The sequence below is a fragment of the Limulus polyphemus genome, unplaced genomic scaffold (assembly GCF_000517525.1).
Source record: "Limulus polyphemus unplaced genomic scaffold, Limulus_polyphemus-2.1.2 Scaffold1090, whole genome shotgun sequence".
In the NCBI taxonomy this organism is placed as follows: Eukaryota; Metazoa; Arthropoda; class Merostomata; order Xiphosura; family Limulidae; genus Limulus; species Limulus polyphemus.
The window spans coordinates 31,045-42,356 of NW_013666700.1; the positions used below are offsets into that span (position 1 = coordinate 31,045).

An 11,312-nucleotide genomic window follows, 5' to 3' on the forward strand; every position below is an offset into this window, starting at 1 on the left:
TTTGCGATATTACTTATTTTATCGTTTACCTTTGAACAGAAGCAAAAGTGACCTCTTCTAGATGGTACATGAAAGCCCATAGTTTTGTTGTTTTTATATTTATACGTAAACGTAAAACTATAAACGAGATTTCAGAATAAGTGTGACCGTAACGACACGATGTCTACCGATATTTGAAACATACTTAGTTAATCATATAAATCAGCTGAGTACTCCAATTCTGTGCTACATGATAAGCTAGATTGGAGATGTTTGTAGTTATGCACAAAGCTACACAATGGGCTATCTGTGCCTTGCCCACCACGGGTATCGAAACCCGGTTTCTAGCATTGTAAGTCCGCAGACATACCGCTGTGCCACTGGGGGCAATTGGTTTGTTTGTTTGTATTTAAGCACAAAGCTACACAATGGGCTATCTGTGCTCTGCCCACCACGGGTATAGAAACCCGGTTTCTAGCATTGTAAGTCCGCAGACATACCGCTGTGCCACTGGGAAGCAATTGGAAATGCATTATGGCAATGAATTATATACAGCCCCAAATAAAAAGAGTGCAAAGGTTTGTTTGTGTGTGTGTGTGTGTGTGTGTGTGTGTGTGTGTATGTGTGTGTTTGCAATTTGATAATAAGTCTGATAATAATTTACATTTCATCGTTCTTCAGCATATAATTTTCTCTCTTATGACCTTTTTTAAATCTAGAAACTAAACAGTGTTTTAAAAGGATGTCTAATATTAACAACAAACTAGAGCCGACTTATCCGCATTATCCAGTCAGTTCCAGCCTGACTTTCTGATCAAAGAAACGTTTTGTGATACGGATATGAAAATTATCTAACTGGGCTCACGATTCTGTGACAGTAACGTCAGAATCTGTTCGAGTTTTAAGTACCTGTCTTCTGAAAAGGCTTTTGCCCCTTTGCTTCCCCAAAGAAACTTCAAATGAAATTCCGTTCTGAACAAATCCAGCAACTGGTCGTCGTATTTCACGTTTTCAGTAAGGTTTTCGCACTTCTTTTGGTATTTATGGAGTTCTCGGACTATCGTTCTACCCATCTCCAGATGGTTCAGTAACATTTGAAGACCATAGTCTGCGGTAGTGTGTTCCCATGGCAACATTGAACTGTATATTGGCTCAGCGTCTTTACTATTAGTTTCGATTTTTTGAGGTTTATCAATCTGCTTCATCATTTCTAGATGGCGCTGCAACACAGAGATCAAGCAAACCAGATACGGAATGCACGAGTTTGAGGCTTCGGTTTCAGAATTTATCTCAAGAGATTTTAAAAGTGGACGCATTTTACTTTCGTAAGTGAAAGCATTCTCTGTAAAGTTTTGACGTACTAATAACCACGTGTCCTGCAATCGGGATACCTAGGAAAGAAGTAAATAATAGAAAGTTAGATACAATTTTATATTAGTATATATAATATGCAGTAGATGGCGGCACTATAAACACACAGAAGCCGTGCATAATTTACTGAATAATAAATAGGTAAATCTCACAATTAAATAACAATTTACCTTCAAAATATTATAGGTATTAATACTAGCGTTGCTCAAAAATACAACTAAAAAACGTTAACAAAAAAGTGTGTAATTTACATGTACAGTTACTTATTTTACATATTTCCCAATGTTTCATTGAAACTATATATATTTTATTTCAATATAATTTTTAGCTTGACTAGTGTTAGCTTTACAGCTTGTAATCTATAGCTTGTTTGTTTTGAGCACGAAGCTACACAATGGGCAGTCTGCTCTCTGTCCACCGCGGGGAATTAAACCCCGGATTTTAGGGATGTAAAGCCGTAAACAAACCCACTGGGGATAGGTAGGATTAAACTTCAGATCATAAATATACTTCTTTATCGAGTCCCCACGTTTATATTACTTAAACACTGAATATAAACTGTCTCGTTAAGTCATATCCATTCTTTTTTGAAATGACCTAATAATTAGGGAGTTTGATTCACCATTTGCAGGTCACGGGATCGAAACACATCGCCGAACATGCTCGCCCCTTTCAGCCTTGGGGGCGTTATGATATGGCGGTCAGTCCTATTATGCGATGATAAAGAGCAGCCCCAAGGTTTGGTAGTTGGTGTTGTTGACTAGCTGCCTTCTCTCTAGTATATCACTGCGCGAAAGTCAACACAACAAACAAACATCTTCCTGAAATATAGCCAAAATGCTTATAATAAATCTGGACATTAAAAACTAAATATTCACAAACTTCAGGATTTATATCTTTTACAACAGCCCCAAATGGCTCAGCAGAAAGTGCGAAAGCTTACAAGGCTAAAACTTGGTTTCGTTACCCGTGGTAGGCACAACACAGATAGTCCATTATGTAGCTTTGCGCTTAACAAACAACTTTTATAATAATTCGTGTCAAATTTATTATTACTTGAAGATCTAGCTAGCTTCAGATTCAATGTAAACAGGAAAAAACATTTTTTTTTTTTGTATAATTGATTTTTCTGTTTACGCTATAGTTCTAAATTAGTTGTCATAAACTATATATACATGTATATACTTTATATAGCTTTATTACTTTCTCCGCTTGCAACTTGCTGGTCGCGGGTTCGAATCCCCGTTCCACCAATCATGCTCGCTCTTTCAACCATGGGAGTGTTATAATGTGATGCTCAAACCCACTAATCGTTGGTAAAAGAGTAGCCCAAGAGTTGGCGGTAGGTGGTGATGACTAACTACTTTCCCTCTAATCTTTCACTTCTAAATTAGGGACGGCTAGTACAGATAGCCCTCGTGTAGCTTTGCACGAATTTGCAAATAAACCAAACCAGTTGTTGTTTTTTAAATGTTCCCAGGCGGTATGTTATAATCCATGTAATTAACACTACGGTTTGTACTTGTTTCGGTTTTTACACTTGATATACATTTCTGGATACTATACGATATTATAAAAATTGTGAGCATTTTGACTCTCGAGGCATAATATTCTACCTATGGCCACAAAGTTTTATCAAAATACTATCACTTTTGACTGAGTTATAGAGCAAAAATAGTGTGAAAAGTCGGCCCCCGTGCTAACAGATAAGAGTTTCTTTGATTTTTCGTGACCTTGCTGTGACCTTGACCCTAAAAAAACTAACCACTTCTAAGTTGGGTCATAGTCCAAATGTATGACAACTTTCGTCGAAATCCATTCAGAAGTTTTCGAGAAATCCTCCTGACAAACACACACAAACAGAGGTAAAAAAATAACCTTACTTAGCCGCACTTTATGTTTGTTTGTTTGTTTTGAATTTCGCGCAAAGCTACACGAGGGCTATATGCGCTAGCCGTCCCTAATTTAGCAGTGTAAGACTAGAGGGAAGGCAGCTAGTTATCACCACCCACCGCCAACTCTTGGGCTACTCTTTTACCAACGAATAGTGGGATTGACCGTCACATTATAATGCCCCCACAGCTGAAAGGGCGAGCATGTTTGGCGGGACGGGGATTCGAACCCGCGACCCTCAGATTGCGCGTCGAGTGCCCTAACCACCTGGCCATGCCGGGCCTGCACTGTATGACTGAGTGATATTTACATCTACAAAGAGTAGAGACTGTATCACGTGTTACAGTACGTGCCTGTACTCAATCCTTGCCTAACTCGTGAAGTTTCCTCGGACTAGTAGCGGTCAGTCAATTAAGGGATGTAGTTCTTTAAAGCTCTAACCAGCCATGATCGAGATAAAGATTACGGTAGCTAACCTAAGTATCATTAAAAACTAAATATCTGTGAACGACAAAAAAACGTACTTGTGGTAGCGAGAGACCTTTCATTATCCCTGAGAACCCATAGAGATTTCCTAAAGATGTCTTGGAATCGACCGCCACTTCGATCCACTTACTCACCAGCTGAGCTCTTTCTAGTGGTTCTTCAGTGGTCAAGATTGTTACTGCTACTAGGTATTTCATGCATTCAAATCTGTATGGAAAATTGATTTTCAAAATGTGGAACTTAAAAAGTACATTTCTGTAAAACAGTACGAAAACCTTTTTATTGTTTACATTATAGATATGTACAATGCGTGTATAATAACCAGTTTTAAGAATTTAAAATACACTCGCAAAATCTGACAAAAAAAGAAACAATATAAAATAAATTAAAATTAGTATTACTCGAATAACGTGATGCTAAAACAATTGTTTCCACTGATTAGTTTGGTTATTCTTTAAATAAGAACAAGTAATGGAAAAGTGAAATGTTGTTCCTATATATATATATACAAGATATATTTAACACTAAAAAGTCAGTATTCTTAGTGTTATATAATGATTGATTTATAGTAGTATCGCAACCCTGATTTTCTATATATATTTATAAGGCTGACCATTCTTAAAAAAAATCTCAAATCCTTACCTTTCTAGGATATCTTTCCGCAACTGTTCTCCTTGAGGTAAGGTCAATAGTTCTAAGCCATTTTTGACCCCTAATCCAAGGTCGTGGTTTCCAGTGTATTTAAATACGTCAAAGTCATTCTTACTAAGGTGAATAGCCAGTAGCTTTGGTCCATTATCCATCAACAAAGATGTTATTTTGGACTTGGTTGAATTATCCAGTGGTTTATTTTCAGAAGGTAAGAGAACAGTGGAGAATGTTGAGAGACAAAACGTGGAAGAAAGTTTCATGTCTGGGAGAGTAAGTTTTCTCATTTCACCAGTTTTTTTTAATGTTACTACATTTTTCATCCTGGATGATCTTACTGGGATACTTTATTCCATCTTCATCGTTGTCAGATAATTTCTTCGGCAAAAGAAGAGGCTCGGTAGTAACAGGTTTTCCAGTCTGTTGGCTTAGGTCTGTGGTATGCGTGTTAACTGGTTTTCCAGTCTGATGAGAAACTTCTGTTTCCATGTTCTTCGATTTTGAAAGAAAAACGGGTTTGGTTGGTAATGTTTGAAATTTCTTATTTGTCACTAGAACACCTTTTTCAAAATAATTATCAGGCACTTGTTGCGAAAAGATTCTCGGATTTTGAGTATACTTGATGGACGGAATTCGACTAGGTTTTGGAGGTGGTTGATCACTACTGAATAAGTCACGTTTTGGGCTTGACAGAGAAAATTCAGCAGGACTAATTTTGAAAGTATTGCAAAGCCCTGATGTGTTAGTAGATGAGAGTCTTCCTATTGGTCTGTTCCGAGTCTGTTCATTATTTGACCCATACTGGTTGGTTTCGGCGTCTTCATTGTCGGGGATACTGTGAAGACTCAAAGTCTGAGCAGATCTAGCTGTTGTAGTTGGTTCATGATGAGAATGACTGGAAGCCAAAGAACGAAGATCAACAGGGGCACTTTGGTGTCTATCTAACTGAGCTTTTTTAGGAGGTAAGCGTGGAGCGTTATTAGAATTCTGATGCTCAAGTTGTGGCTTCTGGTATAGTTTTTCATGACTTTGGTTTGACAGTACAGGAACTGTATTTTCTGTAGTCCGAGCCACCGGATGGATGAGCACTGCGTCTGGAGAAGAAGACAAAACTTTCTTGCTCTCCATCAGATAAGTTACTAGTTCAGCAACGGAGTCGTAATTTTTATCAGCAAACTGGTACATAAGCCTTTGTTGATGTTCGACCTGTGTAAGTATTTGCATTTTAATTATTCATCTGTATTATTCATCTAATCTATCATAAAAATCATTTTTTTTTAATGTAATACCTCCTAAAACGTAGTCAACAGTTCTGTACTCACACCAAGGTAACGCATATAAACCATTCCTATTCATACTATTCATAATATTTGTGATTTGAAAGAAATACGAAAACGGCGAGATGTTTTAAAATGATGCAGCTGCGCAAGTTAGAATTCACAAGTTGATGCAATTTTTATTTCACCTACTTCATGTTAGGCTTGCATATGGCTGAGTACAGTTTGTTTTATTTCATCTACTTCATGTTAGGCTTGCATATTAGTTCGTTTTTGGAGTAATGCTTACCATGTGACAACAATAGTTAAAAAATAATAAAATAAAAAGTAACCTTATCGATGACGAAGTGGAGTGGCTGATCATTCCAACGACTGGTTAAAACGAAACTTCCATCTCGAGAAGTATGGTCTCGAACAAGGAAATCACCATCCTCACAAATCAGCTGTTCTGCCTTGTGGCGTGAAATAGACCCATGGTACCACGTGTAGTTATGGAAACAGCTGTTTCTGGCGTTATGGTCTGATGGGACACCTGTGTGCGACTTTACGGTATTTTGTATGTCATCAAGATCCTCCTTCAGTGGTGAAAAGAAGTGAGCATCATATTGTTATTAGTCATTCTGAAGACTGGCTTAATAAAAGTATAGCCCAAAAGGCAAATTCTTAAAACAAAAACTTCAAACTTTATTTTCATTGATCAAATTAATACTATCTTCTTTTCTGTGGAAGCGATTGCTTCCATTGGAATATTTAATAAAACAGTAAAATAAATAAATATTCCTCAAATATCAAATCAATCATTGCATTGCCAGTATATTTTCGGAAAAAATGATCTTACTTATTGCAAAACTATTTAATTATTTAGGGGTGTGTGGCGGAAAAGAACTCCTAGATACAAATAGTTTACTAGGAAAATTGAATGACTCAAAAACAATCTTTTATACCTTATGGCCCTCCGGTGGCTCAGTGGTAAGTCTGCGGACTTATAAGGCTAAAAATCTGGTTTCTATACCCGCGGGGTCAGAGCACAGAGAACCCATTGTGCAATTTTGTGCTTAACGGCAAATCTGCCGGATATTTTATTTTGTTTCAAGCAAGTAATAACTTAGTTACAAGTTAAGTCCTTGTCGTGACTTACAGACCCATAGGGCCGTGCTTTCGAACTCCGGAATTATTGTATTTTATCGTCTTCAGAACTGGAATTAGAATTTTAAACTTGAAAAGCACCTAATGCTTACGTGGGCTAAAATGGCCAAGGCAGAGATCCTTAGGACTCAGATATAGACATCCATAATTTTCAGCTACTGACCAGAGGAAAATCAGCCAGCTAGCAGCAGCCGCCGCCAGAAGAGCTTTGTACGGCTCTTTGAACCTAATAATGGGATCGAATGTCTCTATTATAACGCATCTACAGCTCAAAATGCAAACAGTGTTCGTTGACATCACGTTTCAAATCTCGGACTCTTCAATCCACTAACCACTAGGTTACCACTGGCTCCTTATCGCCTACAGACAACACATTAACATAACAGAATCAAAGTTCAAAGAAAACAGGAACATGAGATAACCACTATCGCAGATTTAGGTTCTATTTACCATCCCTACGAGTGACAAGGAAGGCGTAATTCTGTCGAAATAACGTAAACAGTACATATTTGTTTCACACAAGATAAACTTCCAATACAACTCATACAGCTAACAAATCCGGCAATGTTCAGAAGACCTACAATGCTAAAATTTGGGGTTCAATTTCCCGAGTTGAACAGATTTCAGATAGTCCAATGTGTAACTTTATGCTTATAAAACAACTAGGGGTACTGCTAACTAAAACTTAAAAAGAGTGTAACAAGCTTGAAAGATAGCTATAAAAAGCTATAAATCACTGAAGATGTGACTGTATTTTGAGTGATAAGACAGTACGGGCTATCTTGTAGGACTAAAAATACACAGTTATGTTTGTTTGTTTTTGAATTTCGCGCAAACCCACACGAAGTGAAAGACTAGATAGAAGGCAGCTAGTCATCATCACCCACCACCAACTCTTTGGCTACTCTTTTACCAACGAATAGTGGGATTGACCGTCACATTATAACGCCCCCACTGCTGAAAAGTCCAGCATGTCTGGTGGGACTGGGACTCAAACCCGCGACCCTCAGATTGTGAGTCGAGCACACTAACCACCTGTCCATGCCGGGCTCAACCAGTTATGAACATAACCAACAAGAAATCAGTTTCCAAAACTGCAGGTTGTAAAACAGTTTTCTACGTACTCAGATACGAAGGGACAGTCCATATTCAAACTTGGAAACATTTGTAAAGTTCACAAGGTTAAACAATCACTGAAGAAAACAAAAGAAAAGGTCTACTAAAAAAATGAATGTTTAATTAAAAGAAAAATTAATAATAATATTTCATACAATACCTTTTTATTCATATTATAAATTGAATATTTTAATTTTAGGGCTATTGAAAGAGAGTAAATAAAAAAATAAAGATGTCAAAGAACATCATTATTAAAACACTAAGTAAATTTAGGATAGTCCCTTAGCGTGTAGACCGTATACGAGAGTATTTGTTTTTATTTGAAATGTTCCTGATTGTTTGGCTCTCAATACTGTAAAAATTGCCTCCCACTCCCCACGGTGGCTCAACGGGAAATCTGTGGACTTATAACGCTAAAAATGGGGTTTCGAATCCCGCGGTGGGCAGAGCAGAGATAGCTCATTGTGTAGGTTTGTAATTTACATCGAAACAAACCGTAAACTTTACTTTTAGTCTGTTAACTAGGTGCCACAAAAAGTTAACAGAATCAAAAGCCAACTGAAACGTTATTTGACGGAATTAATTTCTATTCGTTTTTCTTTTAGCTGTCGCTGCTGTTGCCTTGTTTCATTTTGGAAAATGAAAAAAAGTACGAGCATTTGTACCTATAACATTAGTATGTGACTACATCTAGCCACGCTTTCTGGGCGTATTTCAGCATCTTTCTTTATCCACTGTTCGCAAAGCACGTGTTCCTGACATTAGTATGTGACTACATCTAGCCACGCTTTCTGGGCGTATTTCAGCATCTTTCTTTATCCACTGTTCGCAAAGCACGTGTTCCTGACATTAGTATGTGACTACATCTAGCCACGCTTTCTGGGCGTATTTCAGCATCTTTCTTTATCCACTGTTCGCAAAGCACGTGTTCCTGACATTAGTATGTGACTACATCTAGCCACGTTTTCTGAGCGTATTTCAGCATCTATTTTTTATTCATTACTTACATGGTTTGAAAAATGAGAATCGTTCCCAGAAGCAGCTTCGACATTCACGTTGTTTATAAATCGCAATTCAACAGTTCTGTACGTTTAGTTGTACAGGATTCGAAAATTTTGGTTGTAATGATATCTCGCATATTTCTGCCTTTTTCTATCAAACGTATTTTGGCGTTTTTCATATTTGCGCTAAAGAGGAGGAGGAAACTTAAATGAGATTATTACAAGGTGGAATATCTCCAGGCAGACTGGCCATTTTATTACAGTTGTCATCAAGACGTAGACACAACCTCTATATAAGCGTGGTTTTAGTGTGAAATACGACTTTCTGATATGAGGACAAGTAAACGTGATTTGTGTGTGAAATACGACTTTCTGATATGAGGACATGAAATTGTGGTTTGAGTGAGAAATGTATTGCATATTGGTGTATATTAATACTAGAAATAAATGACCATATAACACCAAAATGTTGTTTTTGTTTCATTAAACATTCAACGTTTCGCTTTACAGCTTCTTCAGGAGCGTTCACTAAAACAAAAATCGAAACTGACAGTGCAAAGCTTCAAAAAATAAAAAGATTTCGGTGTTATAAGGTCGTTTATTTCTAGTATTAAATTATGTTGTTGTTTGTTGATTTCCGCACATGACTACCCAAGGGCTAAGCGTCCCTAATTTTGAGGGAAGAGATATAGTCAACACCACCCACCGCCAACTTGTCGGCTACCCTAATCGGATAGTGGGATTTGACCGTCACTCTTATAACGCACCCACGGCCCCAAAGTGCGGAACGTTTTTGTGTTTGTTTGTTACAAGTCGCGAACCTCGAATCCACAGTTAGGTATATTAACCAATGGGCCGCGCTCGCCTCCCTAAATACACATACACGCACACACTATCCGAATCACGTGTTTCTAATGCAATCACAATACCGTTCACCAAATTGTACATTGTAAAATGGTCTTTATCTTATCCTAAAAATATTCCACCCATGTCCTTTTTTTTTTTTGAGACATGAGCATTACGTTACAATAAGTCCAACTTTTCTGGTTTATATATAAAAAATGTTCTCCTAACCTCCTAATAAAAATTGTCTATCTACGACCCGAGCACGTAAATTTGGTAAAAAAGCTTAATTTTGTACAGCACCTTTCCTTGATAATAATAACAACTTACCGGAGGTGCCCCTGGAGTGTTGGCGTAGACGACCTCTTTATTTTCTGTTGTCGAAGTTGACACCAGAGGGTTTCTGCAACCATTGAGAGTTTAGTTAACAAAAAATTGTAACTGATGTTTATGTTACATTAGGCCTAAAGTTCATTAATTATTACCGTTATTTGATCGTATTACTTATTCCAAACGTGTAACTTTATACCTAGTGACGTAAACCAATACCGCGTGTATATATTCATTCGACCTCTGCCCACTGACATGGTAAACAGGGAAATCAAAGTGCACTGTGGGTAATGTTCTTATTATAGAGACATCTAAGAAGTAGCCGTAAAGCTACTCGTTCGAAGTTACTGTAGATTTTTTTACTGGAACATTTAACTATGATCGTTTAACGTTTGCTGAGGGAGGAAATATACTTGGTTCCTTAAAACAACGGGCGCAAATTTACTGAAGTAACAATACCAGAAATGTGGAGAGGGCATGAAAGGGGTAGGGGCTTTTTTGCGGGGGGAGAAGACAATGGGAACTGTGATTGTCTCTGGTACACATAGGGTTAAAAATCCATAAGAAGCAAACATATATTTTATTGTTATTCAGTTGGTCTTCTAAACACTTTTACGATCTAAGACTAGAAAGTGAATTTTTGTATATTAACACTTCGCAGAGTATATCGCAGGTTTTTGTTTTTGTCAAGTACCACAAGACCCTGTGTTCCATTTATTTTAACGCTAAAATCCTTTTATTTTTCTTTCGTAAGAACTCACAACAAGCATGATGTATCTTTTCTTAGTTGTTGGCTATTTTTTTGAGTACAAGGCATTTTTTGAGTACAAGGGCAGGAAAGCAGGGGCTTGAGTCCACCCAGTCAACTTACCCTGCACGTTACTGAGGAGAGCAATGAATAATGTTTACAATGTCCCCCATTATCCAGCTCCTAAACCTTATCTATGTAACAGTCAGAGCCCCCCCCCCCATACAAACAAAAAGAAACTCACATGAAGGAATCTTCCCATAACGCCTCAAACGAAAAATACTTTTAGAAGTTTTGAAGCACTTGTCTGTTTAATTGTAATTCTGTACTACCACAAAGAAAGGGTATTTCCCTTCAAACTTTCCTAAATTAACCACTTTAAAGTTTTACATAAGTAAGGAAATGTTAAAATACGTACTTTTCTTTTGCTTTTCATTATATACACCTGGAAAAAAGTTAAGCACCCCCAAATAT

General features: G+C 37.4%; 1 pseudogene; it reads right to left on the reverse strand.

Moving 5' to 3' along the window:
• Positions 1-830: 830 nt before the first annotated feature.
• The window catches only part of LOC106462084, a 53,854-nt pseudogene continuing 43,372 nt past the window's right edge, over positions 831-11,312 (reverse strand).